Genomic DNA, 20,524 nt, shown 5'->3' with positions numbered 1-20,524 from the left:
GGTTTCGTAAACCAAATGAGTATGGGAACTCATATGATATGGTTTAACAAGGCCTACATACTAAAAGGAAACCTAACCTTAGTGCTTTCGACCTATTACGACCCGTTTAGGTAGCTTATGCTACTTTAACGCGTCGTTTGCGTAAAACGCGTTCGGACCGTTTAACTAGTCCTATGACAAGTATTATATGCCTAAACATGCTTAATTATGTTGCTTAATCAGTTAAGTGACAAAAGTTTGGGTTACATATGCTTAATTACCAATTATGTATGAAAAGGGCATTTTGGTAATTTACCTAAGGCATATAAACTACTTATCATACAACTACCTAAATTAGGTTACCATAAGATATAACCTCGGAAGGTTATTTCCTATGCAACTATGGTCCCTAAATATGTTTGGTCGGATCCTAATGATCGACCAAACGGGTCGTGTCCGAAAGTCTAAGCGGGTGTTTAGTCCGCTTGACTTACGACTCTACACAAGCACTAAACTAAAAGTGACGAGCTAAACATGTCGAAACATGTTTAACAAAGTTAGAAAACAGGTTTGGTATCAAAACAAACGGTTTTGACACCTAAAAGTAGCTTGGTTACAAAATACGCGAGAATGCGCATTCTGGCCGAAGCTACGGCTCGTCACTGAGCCTAGATAACGTGGTAATCAGTAGGTATAGTCACTGGGGACTATAACCATCGTGATTACGCTCACGTTATGAAGTTCAAACGAACTTCGCATTGACCATAAACTGGTCAATGCAGAAAGTCAAACAAAGTTTGACTTTCGGACTCGAAAAGCAATAAAAGAACGAAGGAATACTTACAACGGGTCCCCGCAAGATTGAATTCCGAGTACTCTCAGGTATGAAGTGTCAAAGCACCCCAACTTAGAGAGCAACCTCAGAATTCAAGTGTGAGGGAAATGGGCAAGGCATGGAGGGGTATTTATAGATTTCGTTGAGCCGTTAAGATCGTTCCTCGCAAAGCGTGCTTCGATCTTGGCCATCCATGTGTACCCATAGTTTTTAAAAACCATTTGAGCCCATTGTTTCAGTCCCCTGATTCGAAAATACCATTTGCAATGGGTTTTTGAGTGCATAACAGCTGTTAGCAGCTGTTAAAACTGTTTTTGCAGTTCTGGGGACCTCACGCGGCCCGCCTAAGGATTGCATGAATGTTCACGCGGGCCGCCTGGGCAAAGTTTGACAGATTTGTCAGTTTTGGTCCCTGCAGCTTAGAAACATGCGTTTCGGCCCATTTTTGACACGTTTAAGCCCCGTTAACCTCATTTCAAGGCTCTAAAATGAAGTTAAAGTATAGGGAACTCAAAACATGCTCAAAAATATCTCGGATGTCGGTTTGTTTGGTCGTACGATCGCGATGTTCGCTTAATTACGACGGAATGCGCATAAGCGCGAAAAACGATCCAAATTTCGCGACGAATGGATTTTTCTCATGCCAAACACTAAAACATAATATTTTAATGCTTACATAAATTTTTGGATGTCCGGAAGTATTCAGAACGTAAGTTATGCGCGAAAGTGCAAACTTATGCACTTTTTGACGCTTTTAGTCCCTGAATGACCAAAAAGTTTATTTTAGCACACCGAATACCTCAAAGCCTATTTCTAGGCTATGCAAAGGATATTTAGGGTATGTTTAACTTATGGTCAAGTTCCGGAATGTTCGTTACACTTCAAATTGGCATACTTTCGCAGTTTGTCATATTTAGTCCCTGTAAGTGAATAAACTTGATTTTGGCATACCAAACCACCCAAAACTTATTTCTAAGTTATGTAAGGGTTATTTAAGGCATGTTAAGCCAATGTCACTATTCCGGAGTGTTTGTTGCATTAAACTGGTTATATTTACGAATCAGATCGCGTATAACCTTCCAGAAAGTGATTTAAAGCCCGAAATCGAACAAGAATCAATATGTGCAAACGATACACATATTTATACAAATCCCAAGTATGAAATACAATATTTCATTGGTTTGGTATTTGTTTGATGGCTTAAGTGACACAGATGTCACAGTCTCCCCTACTTCAGGAAATTTCGTCCCGAAATTTATTTAGAGGAAACTTGTGAGAGCTTGAGACATGAAGTTGAAAAGATCGAACAATCACTGGTTAGAGTCCTGAACTTCTAGTAACTTTAATTAACATCATGCTTGCAATGTGAGAGGGTCACTTATATACAAGTATATAAAGCGTTATTGGTGCGTCCACCGTACCTCTATTACATTGTTCACATTTTGTTATGGTTGCCACTATTGGTTCTTACACATAATAAGTCTTACCGCGGTTTCCGTGCACTGAACTTCATAATTATGTATGCATCCATAATTACGTAATTCCTTGCATAGTCACGTAGTGCATCTTATAATGTGTAGGGGAGGAAAACGATGAACGAGCCTGTGATGATTGTGATTAGACCATAATGGGGTCCTTTTTAATTGAGTCAATAAATGATCTCCAGACCGCCAAGGAGTCTTTTCAGCTTATATCATCGCATGTCATTCTCAACCAGAATTTGAATCAATCTTTTGACCTAGACCACTAAAAGGGGTCTCTATGAATGATGGAGTGGCACTTATAAAATCCATGGGTCTTAACTATCACGTAGAAGCCCAATTAAGGATTCGAGATAGTACCTTCGAATATCCTACTACGAATCTCTCATATAAAAATACGAAAGGTTCTATGAGGATTTGGATAACGAATTATCCAGAGTATACAAAATCACAAAAATGCATAAAAGGAAACACAAAATGCATAAACACATAGTCACATAACCACAAAATTGTTTATCTTGATTTTAAATTTGTCATGATTTAATTTGTTCTGTTAACTGAGCACATGCATTTAAAGCACACCAGGTATCCAATCAGTGGATTCTGATTGGGGCTTTAAACATTATCAAGAATCCAACTATGAAGATAGAAAGATCTTAAATAGAAAATTTGATTTCGATTGCAAGGAACCAAAATGTTCGAATTGAGATACACAAGGAATCCAATTAAGGACTCTGATTTGAATGATAATTAACCACAAGGGTCTAATTGTAAAGATAAAAAAGATCCCATATGGATTTTAGAAGTTGAAGATGTTTTGAAACCTTGCACAGGATGTGCTTAAGTCAAAACGTGAAGTAAAAATGCTTATGAAGATGGGATGCTGGATATGTCAAGGTGACATATGAAGTAGAATTTGAAGGTTAAGTCAATGAATGAAGAAAATATTTTTGAAAACTATGCATGGGGTTCTAAAATGTGTTTAATGTTTTTGGAAACCTTATATATAATACTTTTGAAATCATAAAGTAGGTGTATTAGGTAGGTATATTTATAAAAATGTTTAAAAATCATGCGGGATGAATTTTGAAATTATGTATAAGGTTTTTGAAAACATGAATGATGCTTTTGAAATCATGCACTTGATATAAGTAATTATACTGTATTAATAATATTTTGAAATCATGAAGGTCGTTTTTGAAAATACAGACAATGTTTTTGAAATTATGCATATGATATGTTAAGTAAATACACTATATTAAAAACTTTTTTTTTTTGAACTATATATAAAATGTTTTTGAAGTCATGAAGGTTGTTTTGAAAACTTATGTTATGCATGTTGAAAAATCAGAACATAGTGAGTATGAGATTTGAAAATACCCTTAGTTATCTTACCAAGGATTCAATGGCACAATGTGCAGAAGCACGATTACCCAAAATTTTGCTTTATTTCTTGCACTTTGTCTCATAGAACGAAACGAGTACTTAAAATTTTTGAGGAAATCATGAGCGATCACTTGAAAGGGAGAATCACAAGAGTAGTTCGTAAGGAACATAGTTCCTTGATGTAGGTATCATAGGAAAATGCCATACACACATGTAACTACATTTGTAAATCAGAATTGCAAATAACAACTTTCATTTGTAAACAAAACGGATTGTTTCACACTACAAGAAAACAAAAGAAACAGAAGCATAAGACAACAATATCTTCTAATCAGCCAACTGCTTATTCGTGGGTTGGATTTGCCTTAGCAAGCTTTGGGCATTTGTTCCTGAAATGGCTTGTCTCGCCACAGTTGTAGCACGATCCATGGGGAAAGCGAGCTTGAGCAGAATTGACTTGTGGTTGATTTGGACCACCCTGGTTTGGGTTAGTTCGACAAACACTCGCCAGGTGACCAACTCGCCCACATGATTCACATAGACGACACTGTAAGTGAGCTTGGTGATGCCCATTACATTTGTCGCATAATGGTGCCGTTCCCTTGTATTGCTTCTTAGCAGGTGGTGTTGCCTTTTGGCTAGGTCCTGCTGGATTAGGTGCAACTGCTGCGGGTTTCTTTGAAGCCTTACGCTTCCTTGATTTTGGTGCAGGTTTGACTTCTACTTTCCTCAGTGATTCTTGAGTGGCTCCATTTTTGAGGCGGGACATGGCAATACCTAAGTCCACGGTCTTCAGAACTACTTCGCCTATTTGCTGGGCAAGTTTGGCTGCTTGCTTGGACATCTGACCGTTGCTGAGATAAAGAGACATTCTAGAAGAAAATGAAAGACATAGGAAGAAAAGATTGAAAGGTTATCGGTTGATCAAAACAAAATGACAACGCATAGAAATTGAGATCATTTGTTTGTTACTTAAGGCAAACAAATGAGATGGTGAAGAATCAAAGTAAGCGGGTCATAATAATGTATTGCTGAAGACATGCTCGCCTATAAGTGAACACTCACCCCAAGAGTTCCCAGGTAAGAGTGACTGGTCCGATACTGCGGATTTGTACGAACACTCTAGCCTTAGACAGAAAACTCAGAGTACTGGCATTCACTCTTCTAGTTTGCACGTGTTCACATCATTTAGACCCAAACTTTGACGGGATTTTGAAAACTCGAAAGGCACAAAGCCAAATATGAGTTAAACTGGGAGGGTTCAAAACCTTACATCAAAGGGTTCAAAACCTAGTAATCAATCATCCTAGAACAAATGATTAGTTTTCAAAGCGGATCAAATTTATGTTCTTGTTGTGGTTGTCACCTAAGGATAAGTGACGGTATTGTTTTATGACTAAACGCAAGTAAACTCGCGTTAGGGTCCTAGGAAGGTTATAGTCTAGGTCAAAGCATTACTAATAACCTAATTCCCTATAACCATGGGCTCTGATACCAACTTTTCTGTCACACCCCGACCACGTAAAACAACAAAACGTGGCGGAAACGTCGGGGAGTGTTGTAATAGAATCATTGTTTCACAACCATGGATTGAACAAATTTCGTTATATTGAATTAAATGAGTTACAATGTCTTAACAATAAAGAAACATAACAAAATTTACTAGTCTTGCATCTTTTAATGTCACTAAGGCCTCATCCAATTCTATGTGAGCAGACATCGATATCATCAGCAAATATCATCAACTATTGTACCTGAAACACATGTGAAAGTACGTCAGCATAAAAATGCCGGCGAGTACATAGGTTTTATTGATTTAGGATTCATGACTTATAAGTTTAGAAAAAAGTTTGTTTATCAAAAAGTTAGTATTGATCCTTATAAAATGTTTTGTTTTATAAATCATTTGAAAAGCGATGATAGATATGTATATTTAAAAGAATAATGTAAGGTTAAATGAATAACCAAGTAAAATGAATTTGTATAAATCAAAATGTTTTGTAAAACAATATCTTGTGAAAAGTATGTTATTTGTATAAAATGTATAGGTCCAAAATGAATGATTTAAACAACGCTGCGACATGTAATATCATACAAACACTTATACATAGGAAGTACCAGCGGCGTATCCACCATGCTTGTATCACATTACCCACACACCTCGTTACCCAAATCACTTACCCAAACAAACCACCAATGTAAATTGCCCATGTCTAAACCAATTGTCAAATGTCATTGTGAAAACCATGTCAAAATGTTTATGTCAAAATGTTTATGAAATGTATATGTCATTACCAAAATGTCTATGTCAAATGTCAATCATGTAATGTGTAAACAAAATGTCATGTATGGCAAGTGATATATGTATCAACTAAACCATAGGTAAAAATGCACAAAACAATGTATTGAAGTAAAACGTGGTTTAAATCAACGTTATGTTTTGTGGAAAATGCATGCTATAATGAATACAGACATTTATGCGGTATTGTGAAAATGCATACATCCAAGCCTTGCAACTGTGGTGATAAACCTTTAAACAAATTAAAGGTCTATCTGTCTAAATGTTTAATCGAATTCGGTCATTCCTTCCAATCCAAACATACCCAGGATTTCAGGAACGGGAGTTGTCAATTCCTATGGTACCATTACCTACTAACGAGCGGCGTGATCAATGTTAATGAATGTATATTGTCCCACTTAAACAAACCAAATGTCATACCCAAAATGTAAGCATGAAAATGTCATGTAAAACAAATGCACTAAGTATGATGAACATACATAGCGTGAAAATGTCATGTAAAACAAATGTATTAATGAACATAGCAAGTATATGATATGAAAGCATGAAAAGAATGAAAGTAACAAGTAGGCACATGTGTTTCACCCCAAAATGTTTGGAAAACAGTAAAAGAGGGGACTATGTACTCACTTGAGATTGCTTAGAAGTCGTAGGATAACCACCAAGCAATGCTAGAAGATCACGGAATCAAACGGCACCCTATATAGATAACTACATAATTAACCGGACCTAAATCGGGGAATTGGATGGTATGAGGTTTCGTAAACCAAATGAGTATGGGAACTCATATGATATGGTTTAACAAGGCCTACATACTAAAAGGAAACCTAACCTTAGTGCTTTCGACCTATTACGACCCGTTTAGGTAGCTTATGCTACTTTAACGCGTCGTTTGCGTAAAACGCGTTCGGACCGTTTAACTAGTCCTATGACAAGTATTATATGCCTAAACATGCTTAATTATGTTGCTTAATCAGTTAAGTGACAAAAGTTTGGGTTACATATGCTTAATTACCAATTATGTATGAAAAGGGCATTTTGGTAATTTACCTAAGGCATATAAACTACTTATCATACAACTACCTAAATTAGGTTACCATAAGATATAACCTCGGAAGGTTATTTCCTATGCAACTATGGTCCCTAAATATGTTTGGTCGGATCCTAATGATCGACCAAACGGGTCGTGTCCGAAAGTCTAAGCGGGTGTTTAGTCCGCTTGACTTACGACTCTACACAAGCACTAAACTAAAAGTGACGAGCTAAACATGTTGAAACATGTTTAACAAAGTTAGAAAACAGGTTTGGTATCAAAACAAACGGTTTTGACACCTAAAAGTAGCTTGGTTACAAAATACGCGAGAATGCGCATTCTGGCCGAAGCTACGGCTCGTCACTGAGCCTAGATAACGTGGTAATCAGTAGGTATAGTCACTGGGGACTATAACCATCGTGATTACGCTCACGTTATGAAGTTCAAACGAACTTCGCATTGACCATAAACTGGTCAATGCAGAAAGTCAAACAAAGTTTGACTTTCGGACTCGAAAAGCAATAAAAGAACGAAGGAATACTTACAACGGGTCCCCGCAAGATTGAATTCCGAGTACTCTCAGGTATGAAGTGTCAAAGCACCCCAACTTAGAGAGCAACCTCAGAATTCAAGTGTGAGGGAAATGGGCAAGGCATGGAGGGGTATTTATAGATTTCGTTGAGCCGTTAAGATCGTTCCTCGCAAAGCGTGCTTCGATCTTGGCCATCCATGTGTACCCATAGTTTTTAAAAACCATTTGAGCCCATTGTTTCAGTCCCCTGATTCGAAAATACCATTTGCAATGGGTTTTTGAGTGCATAACAGCTGTTAGCAGCTGTTAAAACTGTTTTTGCAGTTCTGGGGACCTCACGCGGCCCGCCTAAGGATTGCATGAATGTTCACGCGGGCCGCCTGGGCAAAGTTTGACAGATTTGTCAGTTTTGGTCCCTGCAGCTTAGAAACATGCGTTTCGGCCCATTTTTGACACGTTTAAGCCCCGTTAACCTCATTTCAAGGCTCTAAAATGAAGTTAAAGTATAGGGAACTCAAAACATGCTCAAAAATATCTCGGATGTCGGTTTGTTTGGTCGTACGATCGCGATGTTCGCTTAATTACGACGGAATGCGCATAAGCGCGAAAAACGATCCAAATTTCGCGACGAATGGATTTTTCTCATGCCAAACACTAAAACATAATATTTTAATGCTTACATAAATTTTTGGATGTCCGGAAGTATCCAGAACGTAAGTTATGCGCGAAAGTGCAAACTTATGCACTTTTTGACGCTTTTAGTCCCTGAATGACCAAAAAGTTTATTTTAGCACACCGAATACCTCAAAGCCTATTTCTAGGCTATGCAAAGGATATTTAGGGTATGTTTAACTTATGGTCAAGTTCCGGAATGTTCGTTACAGTTCAAATTGGCATACTTTCGCAGTTTGTCATATTTAGTCCCTGTAAGTGAATAAACTTGATTTTGGCATACCAAACCACCCAAAACTTATTTCTAAGTTATGTAAGGGTTATTTAAGGCATGTTAAGCCAATGTCACTATTCCGGAATGTTTGTTGCATTAAACTGGTTATATTTACGAATCAGATCGCGTATAACCTTCCAGAAAGTGATTTAAAGCCCGAAATCGAACAAGAATCAATATGTGCAAACGATACACATATTTATACAAATCCCAAGTATGAAATACAATATTTCATTGGTTTGGTATTTGTTTGATGGCTTAAGTGACACAGATGTCACAAATGTTTTGGGGTTACAGGCAGTGAAGTGTTTGTAGTTAAACGAGACTGGTTTAGGCTGTACTACGTGAGAATCGCCAGAATGATTGGGAGTGCTGGAGGCTTGAATCTCAGACACTATCTTTGGCACGATTCTGGCAATCTGATTTGCCATGAACGTCAGCATTTTCTTTTTGGAGTTAGCCTTGGATTTTCTGGGAGAGTGAGAGTACTGACGAGATGACGACATCTAGAAATTCAAAACAAGGAATGGATGAGACTTTTAATCATAATGTTTTTGTTTAGGAAAAATTGATTTCATGTATGCATCACATAGCACATTGTTTTTCACATAAATTGTCAAATAGTTTCACATAGAATAACATAGTATTGCACATAGAATAACATAATGTTACACATAGAATATCATGTATAATGAAAGCAAGATAAATTTAGTTTGTTCACGAAGGAGTAATTATTAATTGTTTTAGATTGCGATAATAACGTGATTCGTGTTCCCAAACTTGAAATGAAGATAACGCTCAAATGTAAATCACATGATAATTGAGATAACATAAAAAGAGATTTATCATAAAAACATGGATTGTCACGGAACGTAACATAAGACTATTCCAAAGTGAATCGAAATCCTTTTCGAATTAAGGAGACGTGCTTTGGCCTAATAGACAAATACTCTCATCGAGGAGCGACTAACGATATTTGTCCTTCCAGTTACTACACGTCCTTAATCGATTGGGAAAATCGAAACTTTGGCGAGATCGAAAATCAAGGAATGGGACTAGTTAACAAGATGCGAGTTTCACCTCTAACTTGATAACATCGTACCCTGACGTGGTTGGTACTCATCCAAAGATGAGGGTCCACTAGAATATGAAATGGAAACTCCCATCAAGGTTTGGATGTCACTCCTAACTTGAGGGTAGGTTTCGTGCAAAAATCAAATTTAAGCTGAATGAAAATCATCACCAAATATGGGAATCGCCCCTGTTTTGATGACTCATTTCGATTGTGTTACATGAGTGTCTTCACAGCTTCCATGTGTGTATTGTGTTAGCCTTAGGAAAGGCTTGTATATTAGAAGTCCAAAAGAATAGAGGGAAGCAAGGAAGAGAGAAGGGAATATTGTCTTAAACAGCAAATAAATGAGAAAGCTCCTAAACTATAGACTAGGTAAAAGCATTCCTACTTTTCCTAATTCCCTATAGTTATGGCTCTGATACCAATCTGTCACACCCCAACCGATGGCGGAAACATCGGGATGAGACGAACAAATTGCTCAAAACATCATAACACTACATGTGACAATATAATTAAATTTCATTTATTAAAATTGCAAAGCTTCATACATTGTCATAAAAGGAAATAACAAACATTAAACATAGTTTATTTCAAAAGTGGGTTTCTAAGCCATCCTATTCATTCCTTCAAATCTTGACTTCCTCACCCTGCAGTATGCATTTATAATAAAGTCAACAAAACATGTTGGTGAGTATACAAGTTTAAATATAGTATAATATGTTTGAAATAGTTTAGCATGCTCAAATCCACGTGACTACATGATTTCATATTAACAGTTATACTCGTAACGATGATATCTATGTGTTCAAACCAAAGTTTAACGCAATTAACATAGCCTAACCCTAGAAGGGTGGTAAATGAGTAACATAGAATAAACCTTACAATACCCATAATATTATGGGAGGGGCGTTTCTCAACCTACAGCGCTGCCATTGTTAGGGGAGGCTTGCAAAGTTAATGAACACACAATCATAATTGTTTAACAGTAGCAGAACGTGATTAACATGAGTCAAATAGATTCACATGAAATGTGGATTGAGGGTGCAAAAATGTTTAACATAGTGTGTTTTATATAGAAATGCATACAACACCCAAAATGTGATAAAATTGGGTCATGTATACTTACCTTAGGTTGCGTTGCGTTTTTCTTGGAAAAGATTAAGAATCAAGGAATTGTCCAAGAGAATGCGCACAAGAGATTTATCCTATTAATTTTGAGGATTTGTTAAATATTGGGAATTTAAAGGTCATTTAAATAACAAGGCATTTATAAATTAATATTAACATTTTTTAAAATAATAATCATATGTCTCATTTTTATAGTTTGTATTTAATAATGTCAAATTTATTTTTATAAATAAGTGAATATAATAATACTGATTTTTATATGATATAATATTTCTGATTTTACCAATATATTATAACTATCATTTCTAAAATTCTGGATTATAAATAATAATAATTCCTGATTATTATATATTTAAAAATAATAATTTCTGATTTGTATAAAATAATAATTCTGTTTATTATATAAAAATTCTGATTTAAAATGAAATAATAAATCTGATTATTATATAATAATAATTCTGATTTACATATATAAAATGATAATTCTGATTTAAATAAACTAATAAGTTTGTTTATTATATAAAATAATAATTCTGATTATATAATATAAATTCTGATTTAAATAAAATAAATAATAATTCTGATAAAATCTGGTTATTATATAACATAATAATAATAAGTCTGATTATTATATAACATAATAATTCTGATTTAAATAAAATAGTAAATCTGATTAATTATAAAATAAAAATTTTGATATTTATATAAATAATTCTGATACTAATATTAAATAAAATTCTGATTATTAACAATAATAATAATAATATTGATAAATCTGATTAATAATATTAATAATAATAATAATAATAATAATAATAATAATAATAATAATAATAACAAATATTACAGAAACCGAAAATATAAAAGGAGCAGGAAAAGAAAGAAACGAAATCGGTACCGGCGACGGCAGGCGGTGGTGGCTGACGATTCCCGGCAACCTCCGGCGAAGGTGTAAACGAAGGTGCGGGTCGGTGCGGTATCGATAGCGAACGGGTTGGTTATGGTTTCGATAGTGAGGGATTGTTCGATGTTCGTTTCGGTGATCGGACGTGAAAGGAACCGTTTGTGTTTGAGATTTGGCAGGGTTTTATAAGGGAGATGCAGGACATCGATCGGTCTCCTTCAGTTACGAGCATGAAGGGTCAGGTTTCCGGTAAAACGTATCAACCGTCGAAGAAGATGAATCATTTGGCGGTTTAAGTTTAAATTCTCGTAATTAATTTGTTGTTAAATGCAATTAAATTGCGATATCTGTCGGATGAGGCATGCCCGGCCGAGTGGTAAGTACGCGTGTGTGTGAGGCGAGAGACCCGGGTTCGAACCGCACAAGGGCCGGTTCTCACCCAGGAGACCCCCTTTTTGCCATTAGTTAGTCTGACTAACTGGGTTAGCCACTAACTGAGTTTTCTAACTCAGTTATTGCTGCCCTTTGATAAAATTAACCCAGTTAGCTGATTTAACTGGGTTTTCACTAACTGAGTTAGTTTAACTAACAAAAATCATTAAAAATTCAGTTTTAAAATATTTATTTATTTAATTTTAATTATTAGTTTACTTATTTAAAATATTAATAAAATAATAAAAAAATTATTTTAACCCAAATTTTGATATTTTTACCAAATTAACGTATAAATTCCCGGTTTTTGTACGGTTTAGGGTAATCTCTTGGCAGTGATGAATTTGAGAGCTGAGATTAAGATGTATTTTCACTGTTTTTACGTGTTTAACATAGTTTAACATGTTATCAATTGTTTTGACAATACATAGTATTCAAACACAAATATGAATAAAATAATGCACTTTCATTATGATTTCAAGTCTCGAGGTACAATTTGGGAATAAAACCAAATACCACAAAGGTACAACTTACAAAAATAGAAAGTACAAGTAGACTTGCCAAAAATGGAAAGATCGAAAATACGAGGTGTCATAGTGGGCATGACACTTAAGGCCATTAATCCTCATCGTAGGACCACGGGACATGAGTGATAGATATATTTGGGTGTAGCGAGCCCACACCCATGAGGCCGGGGGCCCATAGTGGTGACTATGTCTTCATACCGGAGACAAATTTGCTAGGTCTGAGTCTTCCTGCATCATTCACATATACTATTGGATTTGCAACCCAGTGGTGATCATTTTTCCTTATTGCTACATACCAGGGACTATTTTATTTACAGACATATTAAAACGGTTTTATATACACAGACTTACACATGAACTCGCTCAACTTTTTTGTTGACTTTTTAAACTACATGTATTTCAGGTAATTAATTTGGATCTGGCAAGTGATGCATGATTAGCTGCGTACTTAATAAGGATGTCATCCGGAGTCGTAGGCTTGGGAAGTGTAACTCTTTCCTGGACGAGTTGCATGTCTCAAGTCCTTGTGTCGTTGGTAGCTTTTTGTCGAGTCTTATGAACTCATTTTTTTTTGAACAAGTCATGTTTTGTAACGTTTCTTTTGTGGTTGATGTGTTAAGACAATTGTTGTTATGCATATTTCTGAACTATTTTAATGGATGAACATCACTTGTTTTTATCATATAGCATGTTGCGATTGTTGCTATGGTATTAAGAAGTCACACCAAATAAACCCACGCTTCCGCAAAAGCCAGGGTGTGACAGAAATCCTTCAGATCTGAGTGATTCAAGGTGGAATGACGCTAAAACTTGAAGTTTATAAGAACTCCATGATGAAATCATCCTAGAACACCTCAAATCCAGTGATTTCACGGTTAAAAGTTGAGATTCAAAGGTGAAAAAGATGAAGGAGTGCGTGTAGATCATAGAAGTACAAGATTTAGGTTGAAAACTTACAAGAATCGCGAGAAATCGAGGGAAAGAAGGGCTGAACCGAGCTGGTCGAGCAGAGGTGCTTTCACATCACAAATGATGTGATAGGAGGGTATTTATAGGGTTTCCCAAAAAGGAAAGTGCAATGGTTCAAGTGGGTCACCGATCGAGTAGTCACTCGATCGAGTGGCTCCGACGATTCAAGTTTCGGTGCTTCGTTTCGTGCGTTGGGTTTTGCGATGCGAGTTTCGATTAAGTGATGTGATAGATTGATGATAAACACACAAATACTATATCTAACATACAATCATCATAAATAACTTGCGTTTAGCGTTTGCGATTCGATTGCGATAGGGTTGCGATTGCGTTTCGATAATCACCACAAACAAATAATAAATAAACATGCACAAGTAACACATAAGTAACACACACACGTAAAACAATATCCAGAACGTGTAATTCGAGTTACGAATGTGATTGCGATGCGATAAGCGATAAAGTGATAAAACGAGCGATTAAATAGCGTTTAAACCTCGATTATTAACAAGTACTCCACATAATACAACTAATGTGATAAAATAAATAGATTATCTACAAGTCAAAGAAGTCAAAACAGCAGTTAAGCAAAGAGTAACAGATCGCAATTAGCAATCTTTTCTTCCTTTGACTTCAATCTTGACGTTGACTTTGACTTTCGAAACACGGGGTGTTACAGAAAATCTGACTTCACTTTCTCCACCTCATGCGGTGGACAGTACGTCTCTTTGATGAGGTCTACAAACTTGGACCACTCCAGATTGTACAGGGGTATTTTCCCTGTCAATTGTATCATAGCCTTCCACCAAGTTAGGGCATCGCCCTTGAAGGATTGAGAGACGTACTTCACAGCGTCCTTATCAGCACAATCGCTGATATCCACAGCAGTCTCCATCTCGTCCAGCCATCTCATGGCATCTATTGCCCCCCTTTCTCCATTGAAGTCCCGAGGCTTGCACGAGACGAAATACTTATACGTATAACCGTTCTTAGAAGAACGGGGCTTATCCTGAAAGTCTGAAACACTTGTTTCTTGGGCTCACTCTTCGCTGTTGAAGAGTGATGTGAGCTCTCCATACGAGTTGAGGAATGTGGAATTGATTGGGACCTGGAACAAGTTGCACTCGATTCCTTAAAATTTGCTATGAAATCATTCATAGCCTTGCCGACCTTAGCGGCTATCATGGCTTGGAGATCAACTCCCTCACCGTCGCAGTTAACATTCGCATTATCATTATTGTTGCGTCCGCTATTGGCTTCATCAAAATGTGAATTTGCCATGTTTGTATGCTTGGTCTAAAAACCAAAATAGATAATTTCTCAGTTGCAATATAATAATTGGTCATCGAAATTGATGACTTGAAAATTTCATTGACCATGGAATTATTAAACCATATAGGCTACACGGTTTGGATATATATATATATATATATATATATATATATATATATATATATATATATATATATATATATATATATATATATATATATATATATATATGGAGAGGTCAGTTAATGTACAATGGGGCTTATCGTACGATATGTACGCGATCATCCCAGTCGTACGATCTGGTGCGAATTCAATCTTCCACATGCGATTTTGTCCATCTACACACCCCATGCCATTTTTCACATTACCCCATGCTAGCCATTTTTTCACATGCGATATTCAATCTTCCACATGAAATTTTGTCCATCTACACACCCCATGCCATTTTTCACATTACCCCATGCTAGCCACTTTTTCACATGCGATTTCATTTACATGAGATTTCAAAACATGTGATTTCGTGCAAGCCATTGATTTTGTCCATCTACACACCCCATGCCATTTTTCACATTCCCCCATCCTAGCCATTTTTTCACATGCGATTTCATTTGTATGGGATTTCAAAACATGCGATTTCATTGCATTTTCAAGCCATGCGATTTCATTTGCCTTTTTATAACATGCGAAGATTGAATTCGCACCAGATCGTATGGCTGGGATGATCGCGTACGTATCATACGATAAGCCCTATTGTACGTTACACTTTATATATATATATATATATAGGAGAAGGATCCGTTAAGAACGACCCTTTATTGCGAGAACCGCGAGAACCAATGTGAACACAACCAAAATACCTAAAAATAGCTAAAAAACACACAATCTTCTTTTATAAAAAATCGCTACTTTTAGTACCCCAAAAATACTAAAAGTAGCGATTTTAATGTACAAAATATTAAAAAAAAAATTGTGTGTGTGTGTGTTTTTTTTTTTTTTGATTTTTTTTTAGGTTTTTTGGTGGTTTAGTTTTTAGCATTTTAGCTTTAGGGGGGGTTAGTTTTTTTTTTTTTTTTTGGGGGGGGGGTGGGGTGGGGGGTTTAGGTATCTGATTGTCGCGTCGTGGAGGCATTCTAAATGGGAAACAAGAGAAAGAAACAAGTGAAACGACATTGGGTAAGAAAAGGAGATTACCGACCAAAAGCATGGGCGATGGTCATTTGTTTGAACCACGAAGCAAACAAACGACATACAAAGGCTGAATCAAAGTAAATAGGTCCTCATGATGTATCGCGAAGACATGCTCGCCTATAAGTGGACACTCACCCCAAGAGTTCCCAGGTAAGAGTGACTGGTCCGATACTGCGGATTTGTACGAACACTCTAGCCTTAGACAGAAAACTCAGGGTACAGGCACCCACCCTTCCAGTTTGCACGTGTTCACATTATTTAGACCCAAACTCTGACGAGATTTTGAAAACTTTGAAGGTTCGAAACCTTATAAAAAATCATTCTAGAACAGATGATTAGTTTTCAAAGCAGATCAAATTTACGTTCTTATTGTGGTTGTCACTTAAGGATAAGTGACGGTATTGTTTTATGACTAAACGCAAGTAAACTCGCGTTAGGGTCCTAGGAAGGTTATAGACTAGGTCAAAGCATTACTAATAACCTAATTCCCTATAACCATTGGCTCTGATACCAACTTTTCTGTCACACCCCGACCACGTAAAACAACAAAACGTGGCGGAAACGTCGGGGAGTGTTGTAACAGAATCATTGTTTCATCACACATGGAAAAATTGAAATTTTGTTTTATTGATTAATTGAGTTACAATGTCTTAACAACAAAGAAACATAACATAATTAACTAGTCTTGCATCTTTTAATGGCACTAAGGCCTCGTCCATTCCTATGTGAGCATACACCAATATCGTCATCATATAACACCAACTACTGTACCTGAAACACATGTGAAAATACGTCAGCATAAAAATGCCGACGAGTACATAGTTTTATTGAATTAGGATTCATGACTTAAAAGTTGAGAAAAAGTTTTTTAACAAAAGTCAGTCATGATCCTTGTAAAATGTTTTGTTTTATAGATCGTTTGAAAAGCGATGATAAATATGTATAGTAAAAAAAAGAAAATGATGTAAGGTTAAATGAATAACCAAGTAAAATGAATTTGTATAAAACAAAGTGTTTTGTAAAACAATGTCTTGTGAAAAATATGTTATTTGTGTAAACATGTGTAAATCCAACTTGAATGATTTAAATAACGCTACGACATGTAATATAATACAAGCACTCATATGTAGGAAGTACCAGCGGCGTATCCACCATGCTTGTATCACATTACACACGTCTCGTTACTTAAATCACTTACCCAAACAAACCACCAATGTAAATTGCCCATGTCTAAACCAATTCTCAAATGTCTTCATAAAAACCATGTCATAAATGTTTATGTCAAATGTCAATCGAGTAATGTGTAAACAAAATGTCATGTATGGCAAGTGAAATATGTATCAACTAAACCATAGGTAAAAATGCACAACAATGTACTAAGTATGCGACAATGGACATACATAGCATGCGATGTAAAATGTACTAGGTATGATGAACATACATAGCTTGAAAAGGTAATGTAAAACAATGTGCTAGCATGCTAAGTAAACATACATAGACAAAAAACACAATGAAATCATGTACTAATAGTGTACTAATGAACATAGCAAGTATATGATGTAAAAACAATGGAAATCACGAAAGTAACAAGTAGGCCCATGTGTTTCACCCCAAAATGTTTGAAAAACAGTAAAAGAGGGGACTATGTACTCACTTGAGGGTGCTTAGAAGTCTTGAATAACAACCAAGCAAAGCTAGAGGGATCACGGAAATCAAACAGCACCCTATATAGATAACTACATAAATAACCGGACCTAAATCGGGAGATTGGATAGTACGAGGTTTCGTAAACCAAATGAGTATTGGAACTCATATGATATGGTTTAACAAAGCCCACATACTAAAATGAAACCTAACCTAAGTGCTTACGACCCATTACGACCCGTTTAGGTAGCTTATGCTACTTTAACGCGCCGTTCGCGTAAAACGCGTTCGGAATGCCTAACTAGCCCCATGACAAGTAAGATATGCCTTAACGTGTCTAATATAGTTACCTAATCAGTTTAGATGTCAAAAATTACGTTACATAGGCTTGAGATGAATTTTAGTGCAAAAAGGGTATTTTGGTAATATTCCTAAGGCATAAGAATTACTTATCATACAACTATTTAAACGATGTGACCATAAGGTATAACCTTGGAAGGTTATTCCCTATACAACTATGGTCACCTAAAATGTTTGGTCGGATCCTAAAGATCGACCAAATGGGTCGGGTTCGAAAGTATAAGCGATTGATTAGATCGCTTACCTTTACGACCCTAAACAAGCACAAATCTAAAAGCGACAAGCTAAACATGCTAGAACATGTTTAGTAAAGTTAGAAAATAGGTTTGGTATTAAAACAAACGGTTTTAACACCCTAGAGTAGTTTGGTTACAAAATACGCGAGGAAACGCATTTTGGCCGAAACTACGACTCGTCACTGAGCCTAGATAACGTGGAAATCAGTAGGTATAGTCACTAGAGACTATAACCATCGTGATTACGCTCACGTTATGAAGTTCAAACGAACTTCGCGTTGACCATAAACTGGTCAAAGCAGAAAGTCAAACGCAGTTTGACTTTAACGCTAAAACGAACGAAAAACACGAAAGAATACTTACAGAAGGTCCCCGCAAGATTTGATCCGATTCTCTCTCAGGTAGGAAGCATACACTTCCACTTAGAGAGCTTGAATCAGATTCAAATGTGAGGAAATGAGCAAGGCAAGGTGGGTATTTATAGATAAACCAGAACCGTTAGGATCGTTTCTTGAATACCGAGCTTTGATCTGAGCCTTACACCTCGTACCCACTGATTTACAAAACCATTGGCACCCAAAATAGCCCCTAGAATTGCCCAAAACCATTTGCAACACTTGGAAACAGCTGTATCAAGATGTTACACACTTTCTGCTGATCTGGGAGGGGCTTACGGACCATAAGCAACTCCATACGGTCCGTAAGGACCTTATGTGCTGGCAGAAAGTTTCAGCAATTGGCAGAACAGGCCCCTGAGTTCCCAAACTTGGTTTTTGATGCATTTTGGCACGTTTAAGCCCCGTTAACCCCATTTTAAGGCTCTAAAATGAAGTTAAAGTGTAGGGAACTTGAAATATGCTCAACAATATGCCGGATGTCGGTTCGTTTGGCTGTATGATTGCGTTGTTCGGTTAATTACGACGGAAGTCGTAACGGACGCAAAAACGGTCCAAATTGCGCGACGAATGGATTTTTGGCAAGCCAATCATTAAAACATAATATTTTAATGATTACATAAATTTTTGGATGTCCGGAAGTATTCAGAACGTAAAATATACGCGAAAATGCAAACTTATGCACTTTTTGACACTTTTAATCCCTGAATGACCAAAAAGTTTATTTTAGCACACCGAACCCCTCAAAGCCTATTTCTAAGCTATGTAAAGGATATTTAGGGTGTGTTTAACTTATGATCATGTTCCGGAGGGTCTGTTACAGTACGAATTGACATACTTTCGCAGTTTGTCGAATTTAGTCCCTGTAAGCGAATAAACTTGATTTCGGCATACTAAACCATCCAAGACTTATTTCTAAGTTATGTAAGGGTTGTTTAAGGTATGTTAAGCCTATGTCACTGTTCCGAAGTGTTTGTTGCATTAAACTGGTTATATTTACGCATCAGATCGCGTATAACCTTCTAGAAAGCGATTTAAAGCCTGAAATCGAACAAGAATTAATATGTGCAAACGATACACATATTTATACAAATCCCAAGTATGAAATGAAATATTTCATTGGTTTGGTATTTGTTTGATGGTTGAAGTGACACAGGTGTCACAGTCTCCCCTACTTCAGGAATTTTGTCCCGAAATTTATTTAGAGGAAACTTGTGAGGGCTTGAAACATGGAGTTGAAAAGATCAAACGAATAATCCTGTGGTGATTTAACTAGACTTCAATAGAGTCTCTTTAACTAGGTCACCAAAGGATCTTTTTAACTAGAGCAACGAACAATCTCTTGAACTAGACCACCCAAGGGTCTCTTTAACTATATCAACACATGATATCTTTAACTAGATTGTCGAACCAATCTGTTTAACTAGATCAACGAACGATCTCTTTAACTAGACCACCAGAGGGCCTCTTTAACTATATCAACACATGATATCTTTAACTAGATTGTCGAACCAATCTCTTTAACTAGATCAACGAATGATATCTTTAACTAGACCACCAGAGGGCCTCTTTAACTATATCAACGTATGATATCTTTAACTAGATTGCCGAACCAATCTCTTTAACTAGATCAACGAATGATCTCTTTAACTAGACAACAGAGGGCCTCTTTAACTATATCAACGCATGATATCTTTAACTAGATTGCCGAACCAATCTCTTTAACTAGATCAACGAATGATCTCTTTAACTAAACTACCCAAGAGGAAATCTTTAACTACATCAACGGAGGATGTCTTTAAACTTTGGAATAGTACTTTATAATCCAAGGGTTTTAACTATAACGTTAAAGCCCATTAAGGATTTGAGGTAGTACCTTTAGATATCCTACTATGGATCCCTT

This window comes from Helianthus annuus, chromosome 10 (assembly GCF_002127325.2).
Source record: "Helianthus annuus cultivar XRQ/B chromosome 10, HanXRQr2.0-SUNRISE, whole genome shotgun sequence".
In the NCBI taxonomy this organism is placed as follows: domain Eukaryota; kingdom Viridiplantae; phylum Streptophyta; class Magnoliopsida; order Asterales; family Asteraceae; genus Helianthus; species Helianthus annuus.
Note: the sequence above shows the minus strand (reverse complement) of the source record.